The sequence below is a fragment of the Aotus nancymaae genome, unplaced genomic scaffold (genome assembly GCF_030222135.1).
Source record: "Aotus nancymaae isolate 86718 unplaced genomic scaffold, 86718_ANA_hifiasm-v0.15.2.pri h1tg000029l, whole genome shotgun sequence".
Lineage (NCBI taxonomy): Eukaryota > Metazoa > Chordata > Mammalia > Primates > Aotidae > Aotus > Aotus nancymaae.
The window spans coordinates 62,576,045-62,588,587 of NW_026988442.1; the positions used below are offsets into that span (position 1 = coordinate 62,576,045).

The 12,543-nt window shown below is 41.4% G+C and overlaps 1 protein-coding gene and 1 pseudogene across 3 annotated transcripts in view; one reads left to right on the forward strand and one right to left on the reverse strand.

Moving 5' to 3' along the window:
- LYPD6 (LY6/PLAUR domain containing 6) overlaps positions 1-12,543 on the forward strand; it is a 154,864-nt gene that overhangs the window by 33,530 nt on the left and 108,791 nt on the right. Inside the window, exon 1 of one of the 3 annotated variants that reach the window (XM_012457085.2) lies at positions 8,374-8,430. The exons of 1 other annotated variant lie outside the window; for it this stretch is intronic. The gene's annotated coding sequence lies outside the window, so the exon portion shown is untranslated. Of the gene's footprint in view, positions 1-8,373; positions 8,431-11,444; positions 11,479-12,543 lie in introns of those variants that run through there. One more of the 3 variants, XM_012457086.2, reaches the window with a different exon arrangement.
- LOC135277171 (U2 spliceosomal RNA) lies at positions 3,491-3,617 on the reverse strand (annotated as a pseudogene).

A 12,543-nucleotide genomic window follows, 5' to 3' on the forward strand; every position in this document is an offset into this window, starting at 1 on the left:
GGTTCAGATTCTGCTCCATGACTATCTTAGTCCATTTTGTGCTGCTACAACAGAATATTTGAGACTGGGCAACTTATAAACAATGTAAGTTTACTTGATTCTTGATTCTGGAGGCTGAGAAGTTAAATATCAAGGATCTGGCATCTGGTGGGGCCCTTGTTGTTGCATCATCCCATGGAATAAGGTAGAAGGGAAGGAGGGTGCGTGTGAGAGAGTGAGAAGTGAAAGGGGCTAGAACTCATCATTTTCTTAGGAATGCATCCTTACAATAAATAACCCACTCCCAAAATAATGGCATTAATTCATTCCTAGTCACCTCTTAAAGATTCCACCTCTCAACAGTGTTGCATGGGAGATTAAGTTTTCAACACAGGAAATTTGGGGGACACATTCAACTCAAAACAGTGACCCTTCATCTTCAGAAATAAGGATGTTCCTTTTCTCCTGGTATAGAGAAGCACCTCTTAGATGAGGGTCAATGATCTGCTTCAAAGGAAGGTCAGAAAGTCCTCCTTCAGTTTTTTGACCAGCTTCAGGGCAGAAGTATGGGGGCAGGTCAGAGAGACCTTCCTACTGAAGGGATTTTTCTTACGTTTCTTCAGCCTAAAAGTTTCAGTATGCCAAGGTGCCATATTTTAGGTTAGTATATTCTGAGCCACTCAACAGCACCTACACACATGTAACATGCAGCTGGACTCAGTGTATTTGCATCTAACCTTGACTAATCAGAGAATTGTTCTTGATGCTCATCATGGTCAAAGCTAACATTTATTGAACCTTTTGCTGTGTGCTAGTCACTGTGGTCGACATTTATATATGATCCTCATAGTCACCCTAAGGCCCCATTATTATCCCAATTTGGCAGATGAGAAAACTGATGCACAGAGTGTTTTAATCATTTTCTTCCAATCACACTACTGAATAGGTGATGGCACTGGGACTTGGAAATGAGCAATGTGGCTCTCAGGTCTGTGGCCACAGCACTCTATCCTGCTTAGTCACGTTCTCATGTCACACATAAATTCTATATGCTGTCCTAGTGTGATATGTTGTGAAGAAAATTGGAAGAGCTAGATTTGAATATTGGTGCCTTCAGTAATCAGTTGGCTCTGTAAATGTGGGCAAGTCAGCCAGCCTAGATCTGTGTGCCTGTCTTTGTTAAATCATTGTTTTTCTGCTTACCTTATGGGATTAATATGAGGATTGATGTTTCTCAAAGCATGTGTGTTTCTCAATAGCATATGTATAGTGCCTGCTGCATCTCAAAGCACTTTCACATGCTTTGAGAAACATCAGGTACTACACATATGCTGTTTATCAGTATATATTTGGTTGCTGTATATCTTCTGCAGATTTCCTCATACCAGGATTACCTGCCAGGTCTGACTCCTTTGGTGAGTAGGGGCTTAATAGTATTTGGTATATACATTTGATAAAAATGCTATTTGACCTCTTAGTTCTCATTCTTATATTTTGGGTTGTTGACATTAAAAATTTGAGAGCTCAGAATTTAGTCTCCTTCATAAAACTTTATTCTCTTTCCTTTTTTTTTTTTAAGAGCCTTTCTTATCTCACTCCTGAGCTAATATTTTTATCTTGTAGCCCATAGGAAGGTAGGACTTACAAAAAACTTGCAATGATTTCAGCAGCTTTTCAGAAGGGCTTTGAGTGAATATTAATCTCTTGAGAATGCAAAGTCATTTGTGGTGGAGAATCTTAACCTAGTGTTGAGTTGCAAATCCTGGAAAGTCCTTACTTAAGAGGACTTTATAAAAGAAAGCCAGTGAAATACACCTGATTCTCCTTCTCCCTGTCCTGCCTTAGCCTGCAATGTTACTTGTTCCTTTAAGATGCTTTAATTGCTAATTGTCTGCTGTTTGATTGTGAGGTTAGTTGAGCTCACCAGGATGATGGAAGGCCTGACCTGACCAGATCTGAATTCATTGGCAAATTCTCAACTTTTTGAAAAATTCATGAGTTTTGGCTGAGATGACACCTGACTTTTTGCAGCATCTTGTTTTGATTTATTGTTTCTTTTGTTTACTTGTCAGATATTCCCGCCCACAACATAGATTTACAGAGTACAAGTGTTTTTTGCATGTTCAAAGCAAGTCAAGCTATCCTGAATGGTGCAACATATAGATACAAAATGATACTGTAACGGGTATCCTTATGGATACATTTTGGTTCCTCTCTGATTGTTTCCCTGGGATGAATTCTTAGACATAGAATTACTCCACAAAGGGTACCAACTTAAAACATTTAAAATCACCAAACCAAAAAAAGGAAAAAAAAAAAAGATATATATGAATAAATTGTATTTTCTTTTCTTTTTTTTCTATTATTGAGACGGAGTCTCGCTCTATCACCAGGCTGGAGTGCAGTGGCATGATTACCTCTCACTGCAACTTCCATCTTCCAGTATCAAGCAATTCTCCTGCCTCAGCCTCCCAAGTACCTGGGACTATAGGCACACACTACCACACCCGGCTAATTTTTTGTATTTTTAGTAGGCACGAGGTTTCATCATGTTGGCCAGGATGGTCTCAATCTCTTGACCTTGTGATCCACCTGCCTCGGCCTCCCAAAGTGCTGGGATTACAGGCGTGAGCCACCACACTGGGCCGAATAGATTGTATTTTCTAAAGACTATACTGATTAACACTCCCACCAGTAGTATATGAGAATGTATAGCTTACTGCAACTTTATCAGTGTTCACTTACTCCATAAATATCTCTGGAGTATTTATGATCTTCCAGGTTCAGACATTTTTCAAAAGCATGCCAGGTGATTTGAATTGTAGACAGCTGAGAACTACTGGTTTACTAAATAGGAGAAAAGTATTCTCTTACTACCTCTTAGTGGTCTGAACCTTTCCTACTATACCCTTAAAATAGATCGCTTTCTAGGTCATTGATGTGTTTTGCTACACAGGACGTGCTGTTCCTAATGAACAGCCCCTTTGTCAGTCTAACACTCTCTTGAACCACTAATTCACAGTAATGCCTCTAGGCTTATTAATATAATCTTTTGTCCATGCAAAGCTTTCCAATGTGCAAATAATTCTGCTGGATGATGTTACCTTTCAACTGAACAGAATCTCTTCTTGGCAAAGCACTTCACCAATACTATCTCATTTAACTATTGTAGAGACCTTGGAATTGGACATTTTCATTCTATTTTTACATAAAAAGGAAAAGGAACTCAAGTAGCTTTTCTCTAAGGTTGTCCAACTCATAATCACATGTTAGGAGCTGACTCAGTGTAGGTCTTCTGACTTTAAGTTCAGTTTCCAATGTTGTGTTAGAACCTGTCTTTGGCTTTCTCTAGTTCTGCTGCTTTTTAAATACACAAATGGATCTGGCTACTGGATTGTTATTCAGGTTATTTCATTTAGTGCCTGCCTTTCTCGTGCTCATTTTCTTCTCTATATGCTCATCTGGGATTTTACATATTTACAGCAGTGTTTCTCAACTTTTTTTTTTTCATTATTGGTCCTCCTTTCCCAGGAGGAAAATCTAATTTAATTTAAATTCTTCCTAATGAGAGAAATTAAATATTAAACCAATAAGAACAGATACTACACTTGATCTTAGCCAAAAGGCTGAGAAGTATAGAAAAATTAAATATTAACGAATAAAATTGTGACAGGTAGGGTTGAGCTTTGGATGGTAATGTCTGATATTTTTGTTCTTCAACAATCAATTTTAATCTTCTTGGGAGTTCAGAAATGCTGTTAATGGACTTACCAATTTAGATGACTAACCGTGGTTATCAAGGCAGAGAGGAGAGCTGTTTAACATACTGATGGATCATATAACACACCATATGTTTGTAACTCATGGAACACATGACACCTACATTACTCTCAGCTCACACCAACTAATTCCTTACAAGGAAGCTGTGATTCAGTGTGAATTACTAATTATTTAAACGTGCATTCTGTGTGATTAAACCACATGGAATTTCACATTTGCTTTTGTTTTCCATATATTTTATGGGTCATATAGATTATATCTCTACCTTTTACCCACTGCCTGCCTTTTTATTAAATGTAAGCTTTGAATAAGGTTTTTGTCTCCTGGTGGTCACAGCCCTGGGCTGAAATTTTAGATTGATTAGTTTCTGATTTGTGGCAGTTACCTACATTTTTACTTATAATTTTAGATAAAGAAATGCTGGCATGTTCACAGGCAGGAAAACATTGCATTGGTAGATAAGGGCCATTCCATGCTGGGCTTGACTGTTTGCCACCAACTCTGACATCTCTGACCCCTTGGCAGGGAAAGAATGTAAATGAGCGAGAATAAAGAGCCCCAGGTAGCTTCTGTTTGTTTTTACAAGAGAGCCAGATCTAGGTGATTTGGGAGAATGCCAGATATTATAAACACAGAACCAGAGAAAAAGAACAAGGATGGCAAGAAGAGGCCAGGGACTGTGGGAGGTGCGCTTGCAGGGAGTGGAGTCTGGCCCAGAGGAAGGTTTTCATTCATTTCTGTGCATAGAATTTTTAAGATTAACTTGCTAATTTCTTTACTGAAGTCAAGCAAGATTTTAAGTCATTTATCAGGGCTCATAGAGTACCTATTTATAGAAGTCAGAATAAAAGTAAATGAACCATGAATGCTAACACGCATCTAGCAAATTTAATAAGATTTAAAAGTTGAATAAACCAATGGAGCCTGCACATTTTCTCCAGGGCCCCTTTGCAAGTTTTAACTTTGTTCCCTTTCCCCCCACTTCATTTTATACACTGTCTTGTGTGGATTCTTTTAACTTTAGCTTGCAGAATACTGAAATGATTTAAAAGCCTGCTTTTAGAGGATATTTCATTTTTAGTTAAACATTTACATTGTGATGGCTTCCAATGTTACCTGCTGAAAAAAAAAAAAGTTTTTTTTGCAAGTGCTAGACTTTCAATGAGGATAAAGGAGATTGTATGAATGATCTGTTGTTGCATAACAAACTGCCACAAGTAAAACAACAAATATTTATTATCTTAAATTTTGTATGGCTTGGGTGGGTCCTCTGCTTCAGGGTCTCTTACAAGGCTGCAATCAGTTGTTAGCCAGGGCGGGGATTTTATCTGAAGGCTCGACTGGGAAAGATCCACTTCCGTGCTCCCATGGTTGTTGCATAATCCAGTTTGTTGAAGGCTTTTGGACTGAGGGCCTCAGTTCCTAACTACTCTGGAGGCCACCCTCAGTCCTTGGTTATATGGACCTTCTCAACGTGGGAACTTGCTTCCTCAAAGCCAGCAAGAGATACAGTCTGCTGGAAAGACATCCACCACCTTTGCCATATCTGATTGGTTAGGGAGTCACTAGGCCAGCCCATGCTAAAGGGCAGGAGATTACACAAACACATTAACACCAGATTGAGGAGCACCTTAGGATCCTAGGCCAAGGAGATATGTGATCGTAGGTTCTTTGAGGGAAGAAACCTTTTTTTTACTTAAAATATTTGCAAAACCTTTGTGAGGTGGTAGCTAGCACTTTGTGCTGAACTGGATTGTGCAGCCCTGGGATAGCACTGGGCAGGGCACGAGAGATCAACCACGCTGTGAGTAAATGCACACAGAGAGCAACTGCCTTGAGCATTCTCCAGCAAGAGAAAGAAGAGGCCTCAGAGCTCCAGCAAAACAATGGCAGAAAACACATCCTTATCTTTTCCGTCTCATTTTCAAAGCTGTGTTAGAGGGAAAGGAATATATTCTGGTTCTGGAGATTTTCAGTTTTCTTTTTATCTCATTAATTCCCTGGTGGGTACTCCAGGACAAGATATCCAAAAAGCCTTTTTTGAATGGCAGGTACTGTGAATATAAATAGAAAAAATACACTATCATTTTCCTTAAGGAACTTTCAGTCTTATGGAAGAGACAGATGGAAATGGACAATTACCAAATGTCATCAAAAGGCCTGAGAAAAAGTTATGCAAAAGCTACTGTGTGTGCACAGAGGCTGTAAACCTAATCCCAAGTTGCAGATGGGTGGGCATTGGACAACATTCGAGGAAGGCTTTCTGGAAGAGGTGACACAGAGTTGAATTAGTTGGACCTAGCCTTTGAAAAAATGAAGGCAGGCTGTGCTGGGAGGGTTGAAGTATTATGTATAAAGGCTCAGAAGCAGGAGAGCATTTGGGACCTCATGAAACTGCAAGTTGTTCTGTATGGATGGAGTTTAGGGACCTTCTTGGGAAGTGGTAAAAAAATGAGGCTGGAGTTGGGTGTGGTAATGCCTGAAATCCCAGCTATTCAGAAGGCTGAGGCAGGAGGATCGCTTGAGCCCAGGAGTCAGAGGCTTCAGTGAGCTATGACTACCCCACTGCACTCCAGTCTGGGTGACAGAGTGAGGCCCTGTCTCTACAAATCAAAAGATGAGGCTGGCAAGGTAGGCAGAAATAAAATGATCATCAGAGTTTTTGGATGTTCTTCCAAGGATTTTGGACTTTACCTTAAAAGAATTAGGGGATAATCCATCAGATTGTGCTTTAGAAGTAGAGAAGGATTGAAGGGGTATTAGGAAACAAGAAGACCAAGTAGGATGCAGGTGAAGGGAGAGGGGGTCTGAAATGCAATGAAGTCAGAGGGAGAGGAAATGGTGAATTTGAGATCCTAAGGATGCAGAATCATCAAGACAGGGTGATGGCATTGGTTGTGGAGGGGGAAGCAGAGGAAGAAGGAAAGCTTGACTCAGATTTCTAACTGCAGTGACTACTGGGTAGATGGTGGGGTGACTTGCCGGTTTATAAAACATTGGGAAAGTGATATGTTTGAGTTCAGTTTTGGAATTATTCATTATATGAGTTTATAGGAATCTGAGCAGAGATGAGCAGTGTTTCAGGGCATCCAGATCTGGAGCTCGGGTGAATGTGGAGGAGACCACCAAGGGAGAGTATGCAGACTCAGAGGAGAAAAAGAACAAAGGGTGAGTGCCTGTGATATCTGCAGTTAGGGGGACGAGGACACCGTAAGAGAGGAGGAGAAATGAGTAGCGTGATAATCAAAGTTCCCAGGGTTACAGGCCACAGAAGCCAACACAAGCTGGCTCAAGCAAAAACACACTTTTAAGAATTTAGGATATCAAAGGCACTAAATGTTCTGGAACTAGGACCCAGAAAGTCTCCAGGAGCACAGCTTGCACTCTGTCACACTAAGGTCCTCATATGACAGCAAAGCTGTTTCCTTTTTCAGTCTAAACACCATCTTCCTCCACTGCTCTGTGCAGGTGACAAACCCACAGCTCCTGAGTGGAAGCCTCCCCAGATAATGAGGTCACCCATCCAATGGACTGCCTTTTGACCTCTACTCCAGTTTTCTGGGAGAGTTAGTCGAGTGTTTTGTCTCGGAAAGGTGCCCATGGTGTCATGCAGTACAAACGTGGCTAATGAGGGCCCACCCTGGCTGTAGTCAGCCCTTAGAGAAAGATGTAGTTAGAATCGTATCTACCATGGGCAGCCGAAATGGTGGGAAGACAATGATGGGAAGAGGGGTCAAGAAAGCCAGACCAAGGGAGAGATTCAAAGAGGAGGGGGGAAGTGGTCCACTGTGCTAGATGCTGCTGACCTAACAGAAGGATTGAATTTAGGAAGAAGAGGAAGACTGTGAGTCCACGACTTTGAGTGGCTAAGTCTGTGAAAGGAAGTGGGAAATTATTGATTTTTATTTAGATGGGTAAGGCGTAAGTATGCTTCTTTGTGGGGGAAGAAGAGGAACAGGCATTAAATTGGGAGAGTAGGCAATACAGCTGGAGGGCATAACTGATGGATGAGATTCCCGAGGAAGCAGGAAGGAACACAGGTGGAGGGATTAGCAGCAGATAAGAACGGGCCACAGCTCTCGCTGGGGCAGGCAGGAAAGTTGGGGGTGCAGATGTAGATAATTTGGAGGGTGGGCTGATAAGAAAAGTCCAGATTCTGGTGACAGGAATTACTTACGCTTTACAAAACCCTAAGTTCTTCTCTTGCTCCTTAAATGTATTGAATAAATGCTGAGAAGAGCAATTTAAAGGTCTTTGCCAACAAAAGAATCTGGTATTTCGCATACTGGTGAATTGACATAGAGAGCTTAGGCCAGGCCAGGACTCCTTATAGGAGCCCCCAGTTGGGCCCAGTGGCCCTGTCTGAAGTAAATGACCCTGTGTTCCTGCTGTGGTCTGTGTTCCCCCAAAATCCACATGTTGAAACTTAATTTCCAGTGTGATAGTATGAAGACGTAGAGTCTTTAGGAGGTGATTTAGCCATGAGGGTGGAGCCTGGGATTAATGACCTTATATAAGAAGCCTGAGGCTGCTGTTCATCCCTATCCCCCACCATCTCTTTTACCCTGTGAGGATGCAGCAACGAGGCACCGTGTTGGAAGCAGAGAACAGCCCTCAACAGACACGGAATCTGCTGGCGCCTTCTTCTTGGAATTCCCACCATCTAGAACTGTGAGCAGTACATTTCTGTTTCTTATTAATAAATTGCCCAGTCTGTGGTATGTTTTTATAGCAGAACAAACAGACTGAGACAATTTCTAAGTGTCCAAGAGCATCCTATGAGAAGCAAACATAAAATATGAATGTATCACTCCAGCCTGGGCAACAGTGAGACCCTGTCCCTACAAAAAAAAAAAGAAATAGCTGGGCATGGTGGTGTGAACCTGTAGTCCCAGCTACTCAGGGGGCTAAAGCAGGAGAATTGCATGAGCCTAGGAGTTGGAAGTTACATAAGTGAGCTATGATTACAGCACTGCACTCCGGCCTAGGCAACAGAGTGAGACCCTGTCTCTTAAAAATAATGAATGTAGCTAATGACAACTGTACAAGAATTAGAAAATGTAGACTTTGTCTTTCTCCTCTGTTCTCGCCATGGCTTTCCTCTCCTCACTAAGGCTGACTTTTTAAAGAGACAGGATCCCCAGGACCCCACTCTTGCCCAGGCTGGAGAGCAGGGGGAGAGACTATGGCTCACTGCAGCCCTGACCTCTCAGTCCCAGGTGATTGAGGCTGAGTCTTGGTTGCATCAACAGTACAGGGCTGGGATCCTGTGTGAGATGGCCTTGCTCCCAGGTTTGTCAACTGTCATTGGCAAAGCACATATCTGAGGATGTCTGGCCCTAACTGGACTCATCCTCCCACCCACCGCTTCATTTACTAGAAGACCTGTAAGCTTTTCTTCTATGCATCTTTAGCCCAGCTAAGTGAGAATTACTAGCATAGGATTCAAGAGAAATTTAGGTTTAGTAACAAAGAGAAAGAGGACTTATATATCATTAAATATTCTAAATCGATATTTTTCCTCTAAGAAATCTTTGGGTTTAGTTTATCAAAAAGAGGAGGTGATGATGGTGATTTTATCCAAGTTAATTTATTATTTCAGTTTTCTCCTATCCTCCCAATATTTCAAATGGAAGAGGTGAGAAGTTTATTTTTTATTTTTGTATTTAGGAGCAAAAACCATGATTTGTAGGAATGCTTTCATGATAATAGTCACCAGCGTTTTTTTTTTTGAGTGCCTCACATGTGTCTGGAATCGTGTCATTAGAACCTGTGCCTAGCACTTAGCAGGCATCAGGAGGCACGGGTCTGCTAATGCACTTAACTAGTGTTTAATGTGCTACCAGAGGATGCAGAAGGTAGACTTTCTAGTACCAGGAAGGCTCTGTGAGAGTAGCTTCATCAAATCTGCCAGGCTTTGCTGGAGTGTCCATAGTACTCCTGGTTAATCCTGATTTTAGGCCTAAAAATTCTCTGCTTGATCTGAGTGAGGGGTATTAGATCATTGAGAGAGCAAAAACAAGTTCTTAGACCCCTCCACCTGCCCCTCCACAGAGGCGCCAGAAATTCCAAACCCAGGGAAGATGGCTCTTTGAGCTTCAGGTGACAGAATAACTCATAGGAGAGCTGAGGCATTCCAGAGATTTGCTTCCCTGAGATATTTTTTTGAATAGCCCCTTATTCTGGACAGAAGGACGAAATTAAGGAAGCGCCTTGAAAATAGAGATTTGTCAGCCTTCCTGGGTGAATAGAATGTTCAGTGGGTGCAAGTGAGGATTTATCAGACTTTGAGCTGCGCCCCGCCCCCACCCCTCCACCACCTCACACAGCCCATCCTCATTAATTCCTAATACTTGCAATACAACTCTTTCAGTAAGACCTTACACCTGATAAAGTCCTGTTCCTCTCTTAAGACTGTAACCATATGCTTTGCTCATGCTGTTGTATTTTTGTCACTTTGAAGTCTCTGTTTGAATTTAAACAGTGCTCTCTTTGACTAAATTTCCCTAGCAGAATATCCAGATTGGTTCAAAGCCCGTGAGTAGAGGCAGTAGTTCCTGTGTTGTCTTAAATACTGAGGAGCACCTTCATCTGGAGTGTTGGGTGTTTTTCATACTCACTTTTTAATTAGCAAGCTATTTTTCGGAATTGAGACATTTGACTTTAGATGACGCTAGGATTTCACATTCTTAAAGCTGGTCTAATCAACTTGCAGGAACATTAGAAGAATTTGGTTTATTTTTTAAAAATTGATCTCTATGAGCCAATGTATATGATGATCAAGAAAAGACAATACTAATTCATTGTAAGAAAGGCCAGAATAGTAGTTTCCTCTGAAGAGGGTGGGGATGGGACAGGGGCATGAGCTTTCTAGAATCCTAGAAGTGTTATAACTTGCTCCAGATGTGGGTTACACAGCAGCATACAAATGTAAAAATTCACAGAGCTTTATTTACATCAGTGAAAAAGAAAACAAAAATTTTCATCTAGGGGTTGATCCCATCATTCCTTAAGTTTGCAGGCTTCATTATATGTCCTCAGTGTAAACTTTTGTGGGGTTTTAAGATCCTGTAAAGAGTTACAGGATCAGATTTTTGCTTTGAGGAGCTCTCTCTGGTTGTTGCTAGAGAAAGGTTTGGAGGGGACTGAGTGAGAGCCGTGGCCGTGGCTGGGAGGCTCATGCTGTGGTCAGCAAGAGAGAGCAGGCCCTTGATTAGAGTGCAGGCAAGGGGCTTTGTCAGGTGCAGGAGAAGGTGTTGAGGGTGACTCCCAGGAGTCCTACAGGAGCAGTTGTGTGGAGGGAATGGCCATTGCCTGGAGATCAAGAATTCAGCTGCAGACATGTTTAGTTTCTAATGCCAGTGAGCCACCCTTGAAGATGACAAGTAGGTAATTAAGTAGATGAGTCTGGAGTCAGAAAATCGGTCTGGGATGAAGTTATAAATTTGGAAGTTGCTGGCATGGTATTTAAAGCAATGGCAATGCATGAAATCACTTTGGGAGAGAGCACAGAGTAGGAAAGAAAGGGGTTCCAGGACTGTATCCTGAGAAATTGCCACATTTAGAGGTCAGGTAGAGGAGGATCAGAATAGGAGGCTGAAAAGGAGTGAAAGGGGAGTCCAAGGACAGCAAAGAGACTGAGCTGTCCTGGTGTCCATGGGAAGAGTGCTTCAAGAAGTAGAGAGTGGTCTACTGTTGTGAATGCTGCTGAGCAGTCAAGTAAGTGGAGGACTGAAATCCTCAGTTGGATTTCATAGAATGGAGGCCATTGGTCATCTCAGCAAGAATGGCTTATGTGGAGGTGTGCTGGTAGAAGTCATACTGCAGTGAAACAAAGCTGTAGATTTTTTTCTTGCAGGTTATTTGTGCTTTAGTCATATATACAAAATACCAATCCTTTGTGTAACATTTAATTGTGTAAGCTTAAGTCTGTTGTAATGTACAGGGATTAATTGAAATCCAGTTTCTTTAGCTGTTTTAGTAAAAGAAATTGAATATAGAAAATTCCTGTGGGAAACTACTTTTGAGGCTTTGTATTTACTCAGTTGGATTTTTAAAGAGGTCATTTTATGGTTCATTCCTGCCCCCATACAGGAATGAACTGCATGATGCTTGATTCATATTGCTTTAAAGGGTAAAATATTGAGGGAACTTCTTGGGAAATTTATAATTTCTCTAGCTGATACTGAGGCTAAGTATCCCAGGAGGCTAAATGGCCAGCATCTTTTCCTGAACTTATGGAAATCCTAATAATGGAACAATACCAGGGCAGGGAGGGCTCACATCACTTCAAAAGTCAAGCATATGGTTTTGTTGACTAAAATACATAGACTGAGAAAAAAGAAAAACAAAGGAAACAAGTCTCCATTATGTTCAGGTCTTGAGTGTGGGGAGTGTTTTGTGAATACGATGCATCTTATGGCTTTGTGTTTGATGTTAACTCAGTGTTTAGTCAAGGTAGAAAAGGAGAGTTGATGTGTGACTTTCTTACATCCTGGGACATAGTTTCATCTAGCCCTGGATCCTGGTGCTCCATGATACTGGGAACGAAAACGGCAATTTGAGTAGGTTCTAGATAGAGCCTAGCAAGTAGTAGGTGCCAGAGTGATATTGTATTGAATAATGTTACCTTAAAGGGAAATCTGTCCATGACAAATCTCCCTTCTTTTTTTTTTGCTGAGTCTTAGGCTCTTAAGAGAAATGTTCTGTGTTAATTTTCTTCTTCTTCCTGCACTGAGATTCTGCTGAAATTGGAAGGTCCAATCTATAATAAGTTTCTCTATG